The sequence below is a fragment of the Peromyscus maniculatus genome, chromosome 11, assembly GCF_049852395.1.
Source record: "Peromyscus maniculatus bairdii isolate BWxNUB_F1_BW_parent chromosome 11, HU_Pman_BW_mat_3.1, whole genome shotgun sequence".
NCBI classification, from domain to species: Eukaryota; Metazoa; Chordata; class Mammalia; order Rodentia; family Cricetidae; genus Peromyscus; species Peromyscus maniculatus.
Genome location: NC_134862.1, coordinates 58,730,574 through 58,752,709, shown reverse-complemented (window position 1 = coordinate 58,752,709; position 22,136 = coordinate 58,730,574). Strand labels below are relative to the sequence as shown.

General features: G+C 39.3%; 1 non-coding gene across 1 annotated transcript; it reads left to right on the top strand.

The window, feature by feature from the left end:
- The first annotated feature begins 20,978 nt into the window (after positions 1–20,978).
- LOC121821491 (U6 spliceosomal RNA) lies at positions 20,979–21,080 on the top strand. Its single transcript, XR_006062308.1, has one exon. It is a non-coding gene; the product is annotated as a U6 spliceosomal RNA (small nuclear RNA).
- The last annotated feature ends 1,056 nt before the right edge of the window (positions 21,081–22,136 follow it).

Here is a 22,136-nt window from a genome sequence, read left to right as displayed (position 1 = left end):
TGTGACAGTCTTTCCCTTTAATGTGTTTAGGGAGGGACATCTTTTTCCAGCGTGCATTCCATTTGTGACATCTTTATATCCTTGGGGCATCCACATTTCATTTTTTTTTCAGGACTGTGTACTTTTATTTATGGTTGTTGTTTTTTACTTAAGTTTACTGATTGCATTTTTTCTGTGCTGCTGTATCTCCAGTGAACTCCCTTATGTTTTTATGTGCTAGCTTTTGTGTTGAGATGGTGGATGCAAATTTGCCTTGTACTTTGGGGGTTGCATATTGAGGATTTGGTGGAGGAAATTGGTTGTCTACTTTTCTATTATTTTATTTATTTATTTATTTTTGGGTTTTTCAAGACAGGGTGTCTCTGTGTAGTTTTGGTGCCTGTCCTGGATCTCACTCTGTAGACCAGGCTAGCCTCAAACTCACAAAGATCCACCTGCATCTGCCTCTTGAGTGCTGGGATTTAAGGCATGTGAGCAAGATTTTATAAACCCATTTAATGCATTGGGATTTTCTGTTCTTGCATTTCTCCTAGAAATTATTTGGAAAATAATTTTTATTATTTTATAAATATATAAATATATTTTAAACCATATAAATGGTTATTTGGAAAAACCATCCTGTTAGTAATCTCTTGTTTGGAGGGACAAATGTTTATGTGGTGTGTGTGTGTGTGTGTGTGTGTGTGTGTGTGTGTGTGTGTGTAAGCAGGTTTATTCAATGACAATTAAAGAGGCAGAAAGAAAAGAGATTTCTTTAAACATCATCAGAGTGATAACCATATAGGAATATGTGTTTTCATATATTAATTCATATTTAACTGATACTCAGTATAGCATAATTGATCTAAAACACAGAATGGGAGGCTGAATTTTTTGGGTTAAAATATACCATCTTAATCACTTACCACCTATCTGACTTGGGCAAAATTTCTTAATCTCACTGGGACTGGATTTCTTTATCTCATTTGTAAGATTTTTGTTGATTTGAAACAAAGTAAATTGGTTCAAATTTTGGCCCTCTTAATGTATTTTTATCACTTGTTCCTGAATATTTAGTTTTTAAAATAATTCCTAAAAGTGACACAGAGAAATACTAATCGGGTCTACTTCTAAAGATAAGTAGGCCAAGTGAGGGAAAGTTAAAGAATTTCTTCATCACAAAATATCCATTGTGGCAGTGATGGAATCAGGATTGAAGTCTGGGTTTTAGTTAAGGTATATGCTTGGTCACTGTGCAGATGTAAAACACATTGGAAAAAGTCAGACTTTTGGGAAGTTATATAAAGTCAACTGGTTTGAGGACCCAGTATGATTTCAGGAATCCATAACTTTAACTTCTTCCTTCACCATTCTAATGTCCCTTCTTGTTCGCATAGTTCCCAATGGTGTGATAAGCACGAAGGACATGTGTTTTCTTTAGGACAGCAGGTCCCAAGTCCAGACACTCAGTGGAATCCCTGGGAGGGCTTTCAAGATCTATCAACGCACAGTTTAGCATCTCAGAGTTTCTCTTATAATTGGCCAGGTAGAAAAATCAAGACACAGGTTTTGGATTAATTGTTTGCTATTTACTGCACTAGTGAAGGATGTCTTGGGTCATGAAGACAGTCAAAAACAAACATCTGATCCCAGACAGACATGTATGTCTCTGGAAGAAATGGATGCCACATGTTACAAAGTTCCACATGGGGCTTGCTCATTGGAACTGGAACAGAGTAAGCAAGCAAGATCTGTGGGAAGCAGGCTTTGGGTAGTGAGATGGTAATGCACTCACACATGTAAGAATGTGGTTAACTTGTTTGAATAACTGAACAGGAATGGAGAAGCAGAGTATGCCTGCTCTCCGGTAAGGAGGTAGTTAGCTTAGGAGCTGACTGGGGATGAAGACATACCTTCATACCCCTGAAGTCATCTCAATTTGTACATCAGTGCATCACAGATCATTGGCCTTAACTTAAGGTCTTAAACTGTGACAGCCCATGTTGAATTTCAGGTTGGCAGGCCATTTTCTTCCATGTGATGAAAAAGCAATCCATATTCTTTATCTCTTTATTAGATCCTCATCTCCTAGGGTCATGTTAGAAATTACTTCTAATCATCCAAAGATGCAAGGCAAGAAAGAGAGCACAGGGTAGGCACTTTTCTGTTTTTTTAAATCTCAGGTCTGAAGAGTCAAACTTGAACGTCTACTCCATGATCACTCCTACGGGCAAGGAGATCTGAGAAATAGAGATGCCTTTGAAGTCCTTCCTTAGCTAAACTTTCACTGTGGAATCATGGTTGAGCTTGAGGTAACAGATATTTCTCACTGTTCAATTCCTTTCTTGAGTCCACATGCCTTACTCATTAATGTGTTTGTTTTGAGGGTTATTCAGAGTTTAATCTTTTGTGAGTGTTGTCCTTCATCTAGGGATCTGTGGTGGTTTGAACAAGGTGTCATTCATAAGTCTAGAAAAGTTCAATACTTGGACCCTAGTCACCGTCATTGAACAGTTGGACCGACACCCTGTACTGTGTATTCAACAAAGGTCAGATCTTCATCTTCATTGCTTGCTCCCATGTGTGCTGGCTTCCTTTCTTCACCTCTGGCCACATTTCCTTTGGCTCCCCAGAAGCAGCACTTTTCCTTCAGGAGGTCATTTTATGTTATCTCTATCATTCATTGTGGGGACCCAGGACTAATTTTTTCATTTATATTGAAATAGAGAATTTTCATTCAGGTGTATTAAAGTTTAGAAAATAATTATTTTCTGTTCTGATTTAATGGAATCATGACCCCTTCCTTTTAATAACATATTATACCAATGTTTCCTCTTGTCCAGCAGATGAACTGCCATTTTAGTTAGGGTAAATAATATTTATCCTCTTTTCTTTGTAATATTTATAAATCCCATACTTAACATATATTGATATGTGTTTGCCACTTTAGTTGGTAGTGTGAACCTGGGAGAGCAGGGCCTAACAATGAGGTGGACTAAAGTCTCATGCAATAGCCAGCTTTATTCAGAGCATCAGGAAACTTACACTCTGAGGGTGAAGAATAATCATGAGTAAATTGTTTCATCACAAGGACAATCCACACATGGCAAAATAATGTTTTTCCATAGAAGCACATGAATAACAGCTGAAATAAACTCACTCCTATCCACTATATCTGGGAGGAGCATGAAAACACATTCTAAGAACAATTCTGTGTTTGGAAGAAACTGAGTTCACAGGGTTCTTGTTTTGTTTACTGGGAGCTTTCTCAGAAGCACTCAGAATTCTCACATGATGCCGCTCTTGGACTGTGTTCCAATAGGAGTGGTTGGGATTCCTTATAACTTGAAGCTCCCTTATGGACTTGGTGTACTTCAGAGTTCCTGCATTTCACTTCTTCTGTGACCCTATAACCTCCTCTTTTGTGTTTGGTACATCAGGAAGAGTGCATTACTTGTTCCCATTCTAACAGTCAGCAGCTGCTTAGCTATTCCCTATGATTTTGGCAGTCTATCATTGTTTATTCTGTAACACAGCAATATGCATATTGTTGAAGGTAAATATGCATAGGGATTTTCTCACAGGAGTCTTCATGATTTTTATGCATATTTTTAGATTCTTTTGCTTACTAAAATATGAACAAGTCATGACTTTGACAAGATGCGAAGACCACTACATTTTGCTCTTTCTACCTCATGACACAGTAACTACTATCATTAATTTTACTTTTTGTCACAAGTATCATCTTCTATATTATTTTTATCCTTTTGCCCTTTTTAGTACAGTCCTATTTCTACCATATTAATTTTAACAAACTAACTCATGCCATATGTGTCCAAAATGAAACAGTGTAAACTGAGTCTGAACAACATTTTAATATATAAGACAGCATTATAACAGACAAGACAGAAATAAAATGATTACAATTCACTTTCACAAAAAGGAGGCTCATTAAATTCCAGTTTGATATTTATAGAAGTAAGAATATATAGATAGATAGAGGAAGTGATGGTTAAGTGAAGATGTAGGGAAATGCTTCATGGAGAAGGAGGATCCTGAGTAGGTGGTAAGTCAAATGATAGTTTATTGTACACAGGAAAGAAGAGGTTCCTGACAGATGGTATGGCATGTGTTTGTAGAGTATTAAGTCATGGGGCAATAAACCTTAACAATAATTTGGTATTGTTGAAGAAGCACAAGCAGGACAATTACATATGAGTTGTAGATGGGAAGTGGAAAAAAGGAGGTTGTGAACCTGTTACCTATGGTGGGACACCTTGCACAGCCTTGATGCAGGAAGGAGGGGCTTGGAATTGCCTCAACTGAACATACCAGGCTTTGCTGACTCACTATGGGAGGCCTTATTTTAGCAGAGGAGGAGATGAGGAGTGGAATGAGGGGGGGGGGTGGCTGGAGGGAGTGGGAGGAGGGATGAAAGGGGGATCTGTGGTTGGTAAGTAAAATAAATAAAAGATTTAGAGAATGGGGGATGAGAACATAAGGGAATAGGATGGTTGAGCTGGAGCAGAGATGGAGTGGGAGAGCAATGAAAGAGATACCATGATAGAGGGAGACATCATGGGGATAGAAACCTTTACCAACAACCTCTCCTGGGTTCTCTTCCAAGACGTTTACACTAACACATGATGCTAAGCTTCAACTTCTCTCAATGATTCCTTCAGTCAAAGGTCTTCTAATGCAATAGAGGATACACTTTAATTAATGACCTCTCCTGGTCTCTCTTCAGGGACTCCAATCGAGCCACACAATCCCAAACCTCACCCATTCTCCATGACCTTACTATGATCTAATAATATTTTATGACTAGTGTATATGCTAGTGTTCCTAATTAAAATATCATTATATTTCATGCCTTCAAAACAAGTACCACCTTGGTGACTCTTATATTTTACTAAGTGAGCTACCAGTATGAAATGCAGCTTTAGCCCCACATGGATCATAGTTCATGTATATTGACCCTGAGAAAATACTATCAGATTTATGACCCTCAATGATACTGTCTCTTCCTAATCACTACTAATTTCTCAGCTCCAGTTATCCAGGATAAATTGTCCCAGAAATACAAAGGTTTCACTTTAGCGGTGATTGTCTCTTGTTAACCATGGCTGATTCTTTAGCCCCACTTGTCCAGAACTGTACACTTAATTCAAAATATTATTTCAACAGCCCTGGTAGGGTCTTTACTTCTCTCTGAAAGCCAGGGCTTCATAGCATGCATTGCTTTTTACCTATTATCTTCCAAGATTGCACAATTGTTCATTAAACTCTGAACACTCAATAGCCTTTCCAGTTCAAAGTTCCAAACTCCTTCCACAATCCTCCTACACTTGTTGAGGTTTGTGCAGTACCTCACTCCTGGTACCATATTTTTTAGTTAAGAGCTTCTATGGTTCTGATAAAACATTGTCACCAAAACAACTTGGGGAGAAAAGGATTTATTCTGATTATATTTCCACATCTTAGTCCACCACTGAAGAAAGTGAGAGCAGGAACCCAGAGGCAAGAACTGAAGCAGATTCCCTGGAATGGCACTGCTTACTGGATTACTCATCATGGGTAGATCAATCTGCTCTGTTTTGTTATACAACTGAGAACCCGGAGCCCAGGTGTGGCATCAACCACTATGGGCTAGGTTTGCCAACATCAATCATTAATTAAGAAAATGTCCTACAGACTTGCCTATCGGCAATCTGAAGGAGGCATTTTATCAATTAATATTCATTTTCCCATATAACTCTAGCTTGTGTCAAGTCAACAAAAAACAACTTTGCACAGTCACTTAAACTGTGCCAATGCTATTTTATCTTAAACAAATTTATTCATATTCTATGCAAATGATTGGCTCTGTATTTCAGAATTGTCTGCCTCTTCTGTAAAGGTGGTATGTCAACTTGTAACTATTATACGAAACTCATTTTCTGGTCCTCTGGCTCTTACAATCTTTCTGTTCTCTCTTCTAAGATGTACAGGAATTGTGTTGTAGATATATGCTTTGGAGGTAGATCCACTGATCTCTGCGTTGAGTCTAGTTGTGGTTTCTAGTAATGTTCTCCATTAGCTGTAAAGAGGAACTTTTTTGATGAGGGGGGATACATATGTTTACCTGTGGGTACAAGGAAAAGTTTCAGAATGTATGTAGGAATCATGTTGGTCTAGTAACATGGTGCTAATAAGCTCTCTTCTAAGATCATGACTTCACTATCCCTAGATAGTTGGATAGGTTTCTAGTACTAGGGTTGATGATTTCCCTTTTGACAAGTGAAAAGAGGTAAGTCCCTAAGTCATACACATATATTTGTCTATCTATCTATCTATCTATCTATCTATCTATCTATCTATCTATCATCTATCTATTCTCTATCTACCCTCTATCTATAACAACGATAATAAAAGGAGAAAAGGCCATCAATTTGATAAAGTGTGAGAGGGGGCATGCGATGACTTGGAGGGAGGAAAGGGAAGAGGATAAGTGAAGTAATTATAACTCAATTAAAAATATATTAAGAATCTCATTTCTCTATGAAACTCATACATGGATACTCTGATTTAAATGTTTTATTTTTTACCATTTAAAAATAGGTAAATAGGACACTTAGTAACAGAGTCTTAGCTGCCCTATCCTAGAAGAACTGAATTATATCCACATTACCCATGTTTCTTTGGAATGCACTGTTGACATTTCTCTCAGGAGAGCCCACAGACGACACTATTTAGACACTATTTTCAAAGTTCTCCAGTTGCATTCTGTCGCTGCATCTCAGAGTTTACTTTTGGATTCTTTTCTCTTTCGTAAGCACGTCTCTTCTTTTTCTCTTTCCCAAAATAAGCCTTCCGCTCTGACTCTCTTTCTTGTGTTTCCTTCCATGTGTTCAGAATGCAGCTGGGGCAGGGTTTCTGCTCTTCAGCTATCACCAATGCACAAGGCACATCAGCTTCTCTTCTTATTAAACTATTATTCCCCCTTTTGACAAAGTCCTTAAGGATCCGTTTGTGCCAGTGCTGCCCTGACAATTGTTTACATTTCTATCCATGAGATCAAAGCACCTCACTTTCTCCCAGAAGACTCGAGAATATTTACTGTTCTTCAGCATTCCCAAGAGCACCCTCCATGCTCACAGCACTTATCAGCACATCCATTCTTCCAGCTCCTCCTCCAGTCCTCCTGCCCCGCCACAGATGTCTCTGTTGACTCCAGAGCACCTTTCCCCCATATGCTTCATCTGTTCCCAATGTGATCCAGATGCCTTGAATTCCCTTCCAGGGAGACCCAGGATCTATAATAGCATCTTTATAAGCCATCCCCTGTGAGCCATCTTTCTGTCGTTTTGCCTGAGTTTGTTGTATTTTTCCCCAATGTGCTACAGGTGCATATGGCTCTTCTTCTCGGTGCAGATGTGCGAAGCTTCCTCCGTCTGTTCCTGTACCATGGCTGATTTATGTGCCCCTGGTATACCTTTTCACCTCCCATGGTGCCCACTTATTTCCTTTCTTCATCGCATGCATCCACCAAGATCCTCACTTTAGGAGGTCACACTACTTTAGGGGAACAAGAGACACCTCTACCTCCTCTAGTTCAGACACATTTGACTTTTTTCTTAATGCATAAAACTGACTTTTACTTTTCGGCACCACGAGTCTTTTTTTTTTTTTTTATAAGCTTGACATTCCAAAGGGGTCACTGCTGCTTTGCCTTCTATTGAAACACATGTTATTATTTCCTCTTCATTCACATTCATTACTGCATAAGGCAAAGAGTTACTCAGAGTTCGTGAGGAGCAAGGCAGAGCTCTGAATTCTGTTTTCCAGAACAAAGAAGACTGCATGCTGACTGCTGAGTGGAGTGTAATTTCATGTCTGAGCTTTTGGACAAATGGGATTTCTTATGAAATAATCCGTGGTTATCCGAACATATAAACAGCTCTGTAGGGCTGCAATTTACCTGACCCGTACTTAGTCATTTGTTGTCATGAACTGGCTAGGCTGACTTTTTCTTGATGTGCCCTTAGTGAAATGCATTGTCTTCCCTCCCATGTTCCACAGTGACATAGCCCTCAGTATTCCAAGATTCAGCCAAACCCAGCACTATGCTGCAGGGATGTGACAAGCCCCCGATGCTAAGCCTAGCTGGTCCTCTCATGGTGGTTGCTCATCTTAAATGTGTGACCATTTCCTTTAAATCATCACAGTGCTCTTCTTTGTCCTTCATGGCAGTTCTAATTGTTAATTGTCTCCACAATTAGGCAACATATTGTGGTATGGTGGTGTGTTTCTGTAATCTCAGCACTTCAAAAATGGTGCCCGGTGAGTTTGAGGCCAGCATTTGCAGCATAAGGCCCTGTTTTAGTAAGATAAATAAAAATAGAATCATGCAATACAAATCATACTTATTAACCTCTTTTTTCACCTGCCAGGTTTTCTACCCGCGTGTCTCCATTTGTAACAACTCTGCCTGAGAACGCAGCATCCTCTCTCCCTTGGTTCGGAAAGTATTTCTGAACAGTTGTCCTCATCACCTTCAGTACTGCAAAGGGAACTCATTTTCTCCTTAAGTACACTTTGGTATAACCCCAGTCCCTCATCAGCGTTTGCCTCCGTGACTGGCAGTTTAACATAGAAATGAAGAGGTTTGCCTCTCTAAATCTTATATCTTAGACAAGGAGAACAAAAAAATAAGTGAAGAAGTAAGGTATAAGTCATAGTGGTAAGTCCTTATTGGGGGAAGGCAGAAAGAAGTGATGATGATAGGAAATGTGTGCATGTGTATTCCAGTGTGTGCACTGGGGGAGAGACACTGCAACTTAGATAAAAGTCCAGGAAGTCCTCACTAGGACAGTGGCATTTAAGGGACAAGTCAGGTATGTTGGTTTCTGGCTAAAAAGAAGTTCAGATGAAGGGAACAGAAAATCCAATGGGCCAGATGTGCTCAGAAACCTCAGAGGAAGTCATGGATTGCAGTTGATGAGGACCAAAGCATAAGAACATGAAGTTAGCTATATGGTTGGGATACCCATGGGGAAATACTTTGGGAGGGATTTTACATTTTATAGGATCTATATTGTGAGGATCGTGTAGTATAATTATCATTCTTCATGAGCTGCCGAAGAGTGGTTCTTATCATTTTCTAAGGATCTCAGACTTTCCCCCAATTATCCATGCATCCCTGCTCCCGTCTCTTCCATCCACCTTTATTTGATTCCCTTCCCCTGTCCCATGACATTGCTATTTTTTATATCATGATTTATTTCTTAATTAGGGGTTCTACTGCTGTGATGAAACACTATGACCAAAAAGAAAGTGTTTGTTCAGTTTATACTTCCATATTGCTGTTCATCACCAAAGGAAGTCAGGACAGGAAGTAAAGCAGGACAGGAGCCTGGGGGCAGGAGCTAATGTACCAGCCATGAAGGGGTGCTGCTTACAGACTTGCTCAGCCTGCCTTTTTTATAGCACCCAGGGCCACCAGCCCAGTGATGGCACCACCCACCATGGGCTGGTCCCTCCTCCACTGATCACTATCTGAGAAAACACCTTACAGCTGGGTCTCATGGAAGCATTTCCTCAGCGGAGGCTCCTTCTTCTTTGATGACTCTAGCTTGTGTCAAGTTGACACACCAAACCAAATGGTACAATTTACCTTATAAAAATATGACACCTTAGCCTTATTTCATGAAGATTTCCTTCCATCTGCCAAGATAAGTTCTTTTACCTCTATGGTTATTTCAGAGTATAATTTTTACAATTCTTATTCAATTTTATTTTTGTTAAGGGACATGCTAGGAATTGAACCCAGGGGTCTGGATAGTCTAGGCAATAACTCTGCCACCCACAATCCCTATCCAAACCCAAATCACTTAAGAACACGGACACTTGAAAATTTGCTGTTGGATGACTTGAAGGGTCTTTTTATATTCTTGTACTTCAGAACCATGCTGTGATTTCCAGGTGTTTTTATTCTTCCTTAGTCCTCTCCTCCAGGATTTAACCACACAGCACACATTAAATTCTTTCCTTGGGCTGTAGCTCCCATTTATACTTTTTAAAAGGCAGCTTCTCCAGAGAAGGACACCTTTCTCCTCACTCTTCTCATGAGTCAACTTCTCTCTGAGATGAGACAGCTTACTCTCATTTGCCTCCTATTTTAACTTTGATTTTGTTTCCCTTCAAATTTCTTCTCAACTCACGGACACCTTAACACGCACCTATCTTTCTCTCTATATACATGTATACACTATTGTTTTCTCTTGTCTGTAACAAGTACAAGATGAATGTATGAGTCCAGACAAGGAGAGCTGTGAAGGACTCTCTAGAGGACACACATTCTACAGTATACAATGAAACAACACTTCCCTCTTGTCCCCCCACAGGAAGGTAGCATGTTTGGACTCATCATCATGCTGTCATCCTTCTCATGCACATGGTCTATAGATAATTCCCTCTATTGAACAGTAATAGTGATCATAAACGCCCAAGAGCTGTGTTACCATAATGACTCTGCACTTTCTGTCACCCAAATGATTTTACAGTTGTGCTTCCTATGTGGGACATTTTTGGAGAACTCCAGATCTTCTCTGTTTCCTCATGCCCTCTTCAGCATCTTTCCTGATAGTAGGTGTAACTTGACAGGACCCCAACACTCTCTAACATAGATGTAGCCATATTCACATTTACATTTTATTGACTCTTTTTAGATGTATATGAACCTACTTAAAGAATCATCTCTTTCTTTTTGAAACCCACTGTGACACTTAAAACAACATGTCTCTGAAAGTCAGTGCTCGTGATCCTCTTTATCAGTCTTTACAAATCTATTTGCCATCCTTTCCACACTGGAGCCCTTCATGTGTCATCTCATAAAATTCTGTAATTATCTTTACTAAATAACATTCATTTGTTTCTTGTACTAAGGACTAAACTTAGAGTCACACATGCCAGGCAAGTACTTTACCTGAGAGTTCTAGACTCAGTCTCCTCGTAAACTCTTAATTTGGAGACAGGATCTCACTAACTTGCCTAGGATGGCCTTGAACTCTAGTGTAGTCCAGGGAATACTTGAATTTGTGATCCTGCCTCAGCTTCCAAAGTAGTGGAGATTATAGGCTGCAGTGCCAGGCCTGGCTTATTTTCTACCTAAGGAAGATTTCTTCCTTGGATTTAATTTCTAATCTATGATATGTGCTTCCTACTTTTTTTTCAGATAGTAGCACCTTTATCTGCAAGAACTCAGAGTTATATGTGCCCATTCATTGCAGAACATTTGATATTACAGGGTTTTCCTTATGGTTTTGTCATTTTAAATGTTTTTTTGAAGCTGATTCTTGTGACAGGCTACTAGAACATTTACATTTCTTGATGTAAAAATAAATTTGAGTTTTCAAAAAGCATTCTGGACTATTGTGGGTCTTCTTTTGTGAATGACCCATTCCACCATTGATTTTTTTCTTCATTGTGGAGAGAGGTTGTATTAAAATTGGTAGCTCTTTGTCATGTAGGCTGTAAAAGCACGTGTTGTAAGTTACTCTGTATATTACCTCATGATGATTTTTGATACATAAACATTGCGTTTGGTTAATTTGAGTGATTATTTTTACACATGAAGACACAAGATGCATTCTATACTTGATCAAACATCAATAGTCACCGAATTTTCTTATTTTCATTTTTTTAAAATTTAAAAATTTATCACCCTTTGCAGTGAGTTGGATTTGTAATGGGAGAGAGAAAAATTCTCTTTATCCAAAAATGGCTCCCATTTTTTCTTTAGTCTATTATTCTTCACAGATCTGTCTAATGTATTAAGCTTCATAGGCATTTCTTTTGTGGAGTCCTTACATGTGTCAAATACTCATGTTTCACCTTTTTCTTTTGTCTATAGTTTGCCTACTCAAGTCAACTTTCTCCAGTTGGTTTATTTCCCCCATTGAGGATGCAGAGTCTTTTTGGCATTTGCATGGGATGCTGTATTTCTGTACTCTTGTGAAGCAGGGTCCTTGCTGTTGTTCCCTTTGCCGGCGGGGGCCAAGTAGGCACAGAGTCAAACCACACAGACTCCGGGACAGTGTCGAAACAACAAGCTCAGTTTATTCAGGAAGAGGCCAGCCTTATATACCCTCCAAGCCACCCTGTGGGGAGGTCTGATGAATATGCATCTGCTGGTGTGACATGGCTGTCTCTCATTGGTCCAGGTCATCTCCAGATCATGTTTCAGAGGCTGTTGCTAAGACCATCAGGCAGACCTAGGCTGGCTCTCAGAAAGTATCTTTTTTACTTGTTGGGCCGTCTGGCCCTCAAGTCTCCTTGTTGCGCAGAGGCATCATTCTTGACTAGAGTTGAAAGACATTTCCACCCTTGTGTCTAAGAGGTCTTCTGCATTCCACATGACTCCATTTATTTCTTCCTTTCCTTAAGCTCTTCTCTGTCATCCTAAATGGCTTTATTTAAATATACTCTATATTGGTTGTATCTCATTCGGACTTTTCTTAGAACTCTGAAATGTTAATTCTGCTACTGAGAGACTTAGGTTGATCTTCAGTTTTCATTTTACACCGGCCTCCTGCTATTCTCTCTGTCTACACTGTGATGTTACTGCCACTGTCTTGGAGTCTAGTTCACCCTCCCTGGCACTGTCACAGAGGTTCATGCCCCTGTCTTGACCATATTGGATGTCTGACTGCTTGCTTGACTTTCTAGGCATTATAATTTCTTTGATATATGAATCGCTGTAGCTACATTCTCATTTTGGGCTGGAGAGAGCTGTCATCTTGTCAGCAGATGATCCTCTACCTTTGTATCTCAGTTTGTTTTTCCAGCCATATGAAGTCCTCCAGGGCTATTACAAGTCCCTTTACACTTCTCAGGCACTTCTCTCTACCTCAATTCCTAGCCTACGTGTATCCATAATCTTTTCGTTTATTTGTACCGGGCAACTCATATGATTTCAAATTGTTTCCTTTTGTTCCACTTCAGGTATGTTTGCTTTTGTTCTTTGCACTTGAGAGAAATGGGCTTTCTCTTCTCTATCTGCTTCTCCCTATTTTGTATTTCACTCTTCAGTAAATGATGTTTCCCCCCCTTACTTTCTTGCTTCCTTTTTCTCTTACTTATTTTTTTTTTTGCACAGATGTACAGTGAGCTCTCATTTCTCACATCTCAATTTTCTTTTTATGCTGTGTCTCCTGCCACTGTGTATCTAGGGACGATTATGTTGTTTTGTAATCCTGCACTTGTTGCTTCAATAAAGTTGAATAATCTTTGCTTTTGATAAACAATTTACTTTTCCTTTGAGAACTACAGTAAACACTCTTTGTTTGTGTTCAATTTTTAAAGTGGTGGTCAGTCTGCTTTTGTTTTTGTTCCCCATAAAGCTTTTATTTTCCTTAGACTTTAGTTTCTTGGATCTGTTATACTTTGCTTTCCACTATTCTTCATAAGACCTGCATTTTTTAGTTATAAGTGGTTGAAGCATTTATCTTATTATGGATTCTGTGTACATTAATATTTTACACTTAAAAATCTAAATTGCCTTGGTAAATTAAACAAGTATTCAGTGTACATTTTCAGAAGAGTTATTTGTTACTCAATGTATCAGGAACTAAAAGGGATGCACAGAAAGTTCTGGAAGCAGATCAATCTGGACTAGGTCAGCTAGAAAGGATTTGGGGGAAATTTAGGTTTAATTAAGTAAACTTGAGAGGCCTGCTGGGTTTCAGATTGTGTAGGAAATACCAGTCACTACAATCTATCCCTTCTGGTTCAAGTAGAGTACTTCAGTTTGGGAGACACCAAAGAGAAGTGAGTCGAAGACTCGAACAATCACCAGAATATTAGACCACATTTGTTTCAATATAGAGAAAATTGAACTGAAAATGACCCCCAGAACCCTTCCAACAAGGAGAATCTTGATGAGGGATTGCAGCAATAAACCCTGAATGGTCAAAGAGCATTATTCTCTGCTCTATTATCAGTAAATTTTCTTAATTTGTATATATTGTCACCATGTCTTCATTTTTAATCTCTTATGTTCAATTCATAGTAGATCCTGTAACCATCCAATCTGTAGGTTAAATGATAGAGTTCATTAATATGTTATGTGGTACAATATAAAAACTTTCTATTTTCAAGGAGTTACAGGCTTATTGCTATCACTGGAATGGTTTCCTCATGTTAGCATTAGTTGTGGCTTCTTGAGAACCGCAAGAGAGGCCTGAGTTAGCATGCTGACTCTACCTTGACATGTGATTTCCTTTCCCAGGCATGGAGTTTCCATTGCCATGCTGCAGGGTTACCTGGTTTCTTGATCCACGAACTGAAAGGACCCCCATTTTTTTTTTATAAATTACAAGTTTGTGTTATTCAGTTATAACAGTAGAAAAGTGACTTCTGTATTTATATAGAAGCAAATAACTGAGCTAATTTTGAGAAAGTAATGCATAAAACAATTAAGTGTAAGATGTAAGATATAATGCATCTCCAAAGATACATGAATTCAGATAGCACAAGCGTAGGTAATAGTAAAGATGTAAAGCCAGTGGAAAAGTGCATAGTACTTGAATGGTACAGAAGACAAGTATATCTTTCTGAGAATAAATAAACAAATAAATAAAGACAGCCACCAGCATTAGGTCATGCAATTAGTGGTGTGCATATCTACCTACAGTTTAGTTTATCCAAGCAGTATTGAGTGTGCACTACATGTCATACTAAATATTTGTAAGCACTGAAACATGATGGCAAACAAGACAATCAGTATCTTAATTCCCATGAAGAGTAGGTTGAGAGAACAACTCAATAAAAAGGAACAAGCAGCCAAAGGAACAGCCATTAAATACTGGAAGGGCTGTGAACAAATTAGTGTGACATGATAGAGATGGGCAAGGGAGCCAATTAGTTTTGGGGGTTAAGATCTGCCTGTAAATGATGAGATGACGTTGGTCATGTTGTGTTCTGTAGAGCAGTATATTCCAAATAACTGGAGCCATATACATAGGGCAGAGATAGGCATGGTTTTATTCTAAGAGTAAAAAGAATGTTCATGCATGTGGTGGAGAGTGGTAGGCAATGAGGTCATAGAGCAAACTTCTCACCATGAAGAACATTGCTAGTCACAGTAAACTGCTTCCCATAGCTGGAAGTCAAGAACTTGTTCAAGTGCTGAACACTTTGTTTTTGTTTTGTTTTGTTCTTCGAGAAAAGATTTCTCTGTGTAACCCTGGCTGTCCGGAAACTTATTCTGTAGCCCAGCCTGACCTTGAACTCAGAAATCTGCCTGCCTCTGCTTCCCCAAGTGCTGGGATCAGAGGCTTGTGATACCACCACCTGGAATGATGTACACATTTTTAAAAATTTAGTTTTCTTGTGATCACCCTCCTTGAAGCTCATATACTTAATTTTTATATCTCATTATTTTTCCTCCTATGATTATTGAATCATAGGCAATTGTTCCACTACTGAGCTATATGCTAAATATCCCCGACTGCTGTTTCTTTCTTTTATTTTATTTTGAGGTATGGTTTCACTCAGTTGTTGAGGCATATGTTTTAAACTCTTTTCTTGTTGATGTGATACAATACCAAGACAAAAGCAATTTAGGCAGGAAGGGTTTGTCTTGACTTGAACTTCAAGGCGATAGCCTATCACTACTGGGCCATGCCAGCAGCAGGAATTAGGGACTGTTGGTCACATTGTATCTGCAGTCAAATAGCAAACAATGATAAGTGAATGCTTGTCCATAGTCTGCTTTCTTTTTTTAACACAGTCCAAGATCCCAACCCAGGGAATGTGCTAGCCACAGTGGGAAGGTCTTCCTACCCACATTAGTCTAGTGAAGATAATCCACTACACATAAGCAGAGGCTAACCTGTCTTAGTTCTTCATAAGCATGTCCATAGCCTTGTTTCCTAGATAGACAGATCCTGTCAAAGATGAACCATCAAAGCATATGATTCCTTCTATCAGTGGTACTGAACAGTGAGATTGACTATTTCATTAGTCCTTGGAATCCTTGGAAGATCTGTAGACAGGGAAGGCTACTGGCAGAAGAAAAGGCCTCCCAGGTCTTTGAAGGTGCAGGGCCTGTGTGTCAAGTCTGTAGGGTGAAGAAAAAGCTAAATGTTTGTCATCTTTATCATCTATTTGTGGCCCCTTTTCCTATCATCCTGCCTGTCAGGAATCTGCCTAATTTCTAGTCCTTCGTTGTTACTTTTCAGTGCTAGTTATTGGTGCATACCCATAAGGAATGGTGTCTTGGTTTGCAACCGTCCCTCAGACCTGAGAGAAAAAGAAGTGACTGACTAGCAAGGATCCAAGATGCTGAAGCAAAAGAGAACCACAAATAAGTGTAACCTAAAAGCGGGATGAAATTGCTTCTGGAAACAGTTATCATTTCCTAAATTTCATTTATAAATGGGCAGTTTCTGAGAAGTGAAGCAGAAAAGAACTTTAAGAGACCAAAATGTCAAACAGGAAAATTGGCAACTTCTCAGCATTGAATAAGGCCTTTAAGATCCACTGATTGAGAGGTGACAGAAAGGATGACCTAGACCTGTACTGAAGAGCCCTAACGGGCTAGACACCAAGAAAAAGGCGAGCACAAAATACCATGAATGGTCAATTATGCCTGGCAAATACAAGTCAAGTCTCCCCCTGAGCAACAGAATGTCATCTGGAGAGTGTAAAATTATCAGCATATCACATCCACCATTCAGAAAAAAAATTACAAAATAGACAAGAAGTAAACTATATGGCCCCAAATTAGGGAAATAAATATAAATACACACAGACTAACAGATATTGATGAATCCAAGTTTGAACTTTAATATAATTGTACAATACCCACAGGAAAACATACATTTAAGACTACTTAATGTGTTCCATAAAAGTAAGACGTTCAAGGCTGGGCTGGGATAGATTTGCCAGAAATGTGGGCCTAACAATTTACCTTTTGCTCTTTAAAGTGACCAATCCTAAATTAAGGATGGAAGACCCAATTCTAGCTCACTCAAGAGCCTTACATCCCCCAGCCACCCAGGATAAGATGAACATTGACTTCCTGAGCCCCTTTCTGCTTCTCAGAGGTCTGCTTTCTGTGTGCCTTGCTGTGTGTGTGTGTGTGTGTGTGTGTGTGTGTGTGTGTGTGTGTGTGTGTTACATTCTCATCTTTAATAAAAGTAGATTTTCTTTGTCATTTATATCTGCCGTGTCAGGGATATTCTCTGCTACAATCAAAAATTATCCTTTTCTTTTTCTTCTTCTTCTTCTTTATTTGGCAGAGAAAATGGACCTGTTAAACACCCTTAGACACTAAGTTAAAATCTCTGGAGAAATTCTAGTTCTTCAGCATGATTTTTTTTTCTTGGAAACTTTAGCTGTCTTTCACTATTCTCTGCTGTCTTCAAAGAGCAGTTTCTTGTTTCTGGAAGAGTTCGTGTTCTTACTATGGGCTAGTTGTATACTCTGTCATACTTAGAAGTAAAATCAACTATATCTTTTAAAATAATATTGCTATCAACATTACTTAGTCCTTTTGTATATTTGACATTGGACTACTATGATTTCAGACACATATCGGGGTGACCAGGAGATCTCATTACTTTGATGAAAGACTTTTTGATTGCCTGAATATTTGCCTTAATAACCAACTCCTATTTTTCCCTTGGACCGAGATGAAAGTCATCATGGCAGACATTTTGCTTTCATAACAGTGTTAAAGCATTGATTGCTTTTTAGATTTATCATCGTAGCACACAATTAAATGCTAAAGTAATTAGCAATTCTTCCATTTTCAAATTCTCACCTTAGTGGATAAGAAGATGTAAAAACAGATTGTCTAATGAAATATCGGAGACACAGCAATTCTAGCGAGGAACAGTGAAAACATTTCATGGAGTAACAGAACATTGGAAGCAGAGTCCAGTATGCCTCAGGAAGGAAATACCCAAAGAAGATACATGAGTGATGGGTATGGATGCAGGCTTCGCAAACCAATTTGAGAGACTGGACTTTGACATAAAGTCAATGGTAAGTCATTTCGATGTGTTTTAAATAATACTTTAAATCTAAAGAATTCTTCTTTGTTTCTTTATTTCAGTGTGATAAATCAGAGAAAGAAAGAATCGAAGGAGGCAGTTTAGGAGTCTGTAACCATTGTTTGTGGGTACATTGGTATCAACAGTGAGAAACAATTGTATGGGGAGTCTACTTGGGGGTGTAATGGATTTGGTGGCTATGATGGTGAATCCTGCTTCTCATTGTGGCTGGATTGAGAACAGCATAGGAGACAAATCTCCGAGTATGCCTATAGTGGTGCTTCCAGAGAAGTCCAAACTAAGGAAGGAATAGCCTTTCTAAATGTGGGCAGTATCATTCTGCAGGCTGGGGACCTAGTCTGAATAAAGGAGAAAGCAGGTTAGGCGCAGCTTTTATCTGTCTCCTGTGATGCAATGTGACCAGTTGCCTCACACGATGCCTCAAAGTGGATGGTATCCTGAAACTGCAAGTCAAATAAAGCCCTTTCTTCCTTAAGTGAGTTTCATCCGTTGTTCTCTCACAAACACTGAGGAAAGTAACAAATAATGGCTGATCGTGAGGTGAGTGAGGAGTCACCGTACTGTGACAACCACAATAAGAGAAGAAAGCTCTGACACCTAGACAGAAGACAGATTCTAAAGCAGGGACAAGTCTTCACTAGAAAGTTTGGTGTTCAGGATGCTGACTTTGGGAACCTCTGGGGGATAGTCATATGAGCACTTAGCTAGGCATGTATTTTTATCATTCGGGAAAGATCTAGGGCTTGGGCAGTTTAGATTTGCCATTGCATTGATAGCTGAAGCCAAGCAGAAAGAGAACCTTTGGGGTCAGACCTCAGCACCATGGAGAGCTGTGTGGAATTAGGAATGATAAAGAGAGGCAGCACTCTGTGAAATGCTACCATGCAGATGCCATAGGAGTCAAATGGGGAGGATAAGGTGGTGGCAAAAGTTCCACCACAGATGCTGTGTCCAGTTTTCAGAGCCAAAAGATCAGAGACTTTCCCTTCCTGTGAGCTGACAAGGTGGAGGGTTGTGGATTCAAGAATTCTCAGAGTAGGCTTGCAATTCTTGAGGTAGATCCAGAGGACTGTAGGGATGTGTGCCTTGAGCTGGTCCACACTGAACCCGGGTTGTGAAATTTGGCTCTTGCTAAATGCTGCCCACAGTGAGTTCATATCCCAGCTCTTGACTTCAGAGCTGAGGATCCCTGGTATATTATTTTATTTCTAACATTTTTATTTTATGAGTTCAGGGTATTTCACCTGCATGTGTGTATGTGCGCTGCATGTGTGCCTGGCTGTGGAGGCCAGAAGAGGGTTTCAGATCCTCTGGAACAAAGTTAGAGATGATTGTGAGTGCCTTATGTGTGATGGGTATCAAACCCAGGTCCTCTTCAAGAGCAACAAGTGCTTTTAGCTGCTGAGCATGTTTCCCACCCCTATCCGGTGTTTTTAAAAAGGCTGCCACCAAAGTAGTCCAATTTCCCTGGGAGGAAATATTACCTTTATTTTAGTGTTCAGCAATTACTATATCATCTGTCTTGAAGGAATCTTCCAGTTCTAAGAAAAACACTTTAAAAAATCCTTGAAAAGATAGTTTAAAATAAAAGGCTATCGGGATTCCACTTTTATCAGTTACATAATGTGAATAATCGCCCGAATCGCCCGAGGCTTGTCTTCATCGAGGAAGAAGATTATAAACCAAACGAGCACTTATTCAACATGTATTCTGTGCTTCATGAGAAATCATCTCTCCAATTTGCTCTCCAACACAACTCTATTGTGTAAGTCCTTTATAATGTTCACATTGCACATAAAGTCCAATAGCAGGAGATTAACAAAGCTGTCCAGAACCACACAGCTAGTAGTCCTGAAGTCTTGATCTGAACTAAGATACTCTGACTTTGAAGCTCTACCCCGCTCTAACTTATAGTTCAGGGAGAAAGAAGATAAAGCTAGTTGGCTGTGTACTGAAGTAATAGTTACCAGTGAATTTCCCGAAAGTCATTTCACTGGAGCAATGAACAGACTCAGAGTGGAGTAAATGGGAAATGTGTTGGGCAAGGAATGAATGCATTGACACTGAGAATGAAGAGTTCATTTGGGTATGTGATTGCTAAGAAGGGGTAAGACCCGAATCAGGAAAGGGTTTTAAATATATCCAGGAAGATTTCTGATTGCTTATGTGTGGGAAGTATCCACTAAAAAGGGGGACACTGGAAGGACACTACAAGTTATTTGACATGGGGAAGGAAGAGCAGTAGATAATATCATAGGCGAAATAGCCAAAGAAACCAGAGCAGTGTCCACATGTGCCTCCCCAGGGTCTGAGGGGCTCCCGTGGGATGACTTTCCTTTGGTCTCTGAGGTGGAGGGTGGGATCTCTGTCTGAGATTCAAGAGCAGGTTAACTGAAGAGAGTGGTCTGATTTCGAAGAACAGTTGTTTTCTGTGGAGGATAGGAGAGAAAAAGGAGGCAGGGAGTTTTGTGTGAGTCCAGCTATCAGGTTTTCATTTGATTTGCTAGTATTAGAAGGGTATGGGGACTAAGGAAATTGAAGAAAAGCATGGTTGATGTGGTGGGCCGTGAAATCTCAATGCAGGGCAGAATGTAATTCATAATATTCTTAAAAAATGGCTTGCCATTTCTTTAGACAGACATGCATACAAGTTCATGATTAGGACTGACACTCTAATACTGTATTCTTCTTAACATACACTGGCTTCTCTGTAAGCCAGATGCACCATCCCTGAAGAGCAGCTCCTTCTATTTGAAACATTTAATACTGGTCACAAGATAGAACATGTGTGCAAATGTCTATAGTCCATGACATGAAGGATGCAAGACTCAATAACTTCATAGTGCTTATGGTTATCAACAAATGCTATTATTAGTGTGCATGTAAAAGAAGGACAGAGACAGACAATGTTCTCTTGCTGCCATTTTAAAAAGAAATGTCCCCACTTTGGCAGCACATACTAGAACCAGAACAATACAGAGATTATCATGGCCCCCGATTAAGGATGATATGCTAATTTGTGAAATGTTCCATACTTTAAAAAATCTTAATGTACTTACACTGAGGATAAAATGATATTTTGTATTTCTTAAAAGTTACAATCACTTACTAATGTGACTTGTGTACCTGCTGCGCATGATACAACTTCCCAGACTTCAGCACTGAGTTAGCTGTTTCCACCTACATTTTTATTCTAAGTTCATTATGCATTGCAGTGCTTTTCATCCAGAAGACCCAGACAATTCTACCCTACAAAACTATCACATTATCTAAAGGAATGTTCTAGAACCTAATGTTCAAACTATGAACTATATTTAGGTATCAGTTTGTGTCTTATTTGACATTGCTGTGTTTTCTTAGCAACTTAAAAGACCCTACCTACATTTCCCCAGATGATTTTAATTGTTTTAACTCTTATTTTTTATGCATTTTAATTAAAATATTATTATTTTATTTTTATACATTCAATAAAATCCAGTTAGATCAATTTCCCCTTTGCCTTGCCTCCCTCGAGCCTCTTCCAAGCTCCATCCATCTAGCCCCTCCCATGCTCCCCTACTCTCACATTGGCAACCTCTTTTTCTTTGATTATTGTTGCTCCATGCATATACATGTGTATATGTATGCAGAAATATATAGCCACAATCTGCCTACTCCATTTTTGTTGTTTGTGTGGATAAGGTTGCAAGACTGACGACCTCTTTGTATTGGATAACCAGTTAGGGAGCTCATCGCTGGGAGAAACTAATTTTCCCTCTCTCTGCAGTCATTTGTTGCCTATAGTTCTTGGTCTAGGGTTGGGACCCTGTGAGACTTTCGCCATCCTGTATTAGTATGCCTATTACTATTGCCATTGTTTAGGTCTTTTTTATGCTGCTATTTCTATGAGAGACTTTTTTTTCACAGCAGGTATTCTGTTATTTTGGCTCTGACAATCTTTCCACCCTCTCTTCATACCCAGCAGTGACTCCTATTAACCACAGCAATGACCAGAATGCCAAAGTATCTATCAAGATGCAGTAAGTGGCACTCACATGTTAGTAACCAACAGCTGTCTAATTGGACTTGAAGTTCATTCAACAGGAAATCATGCCT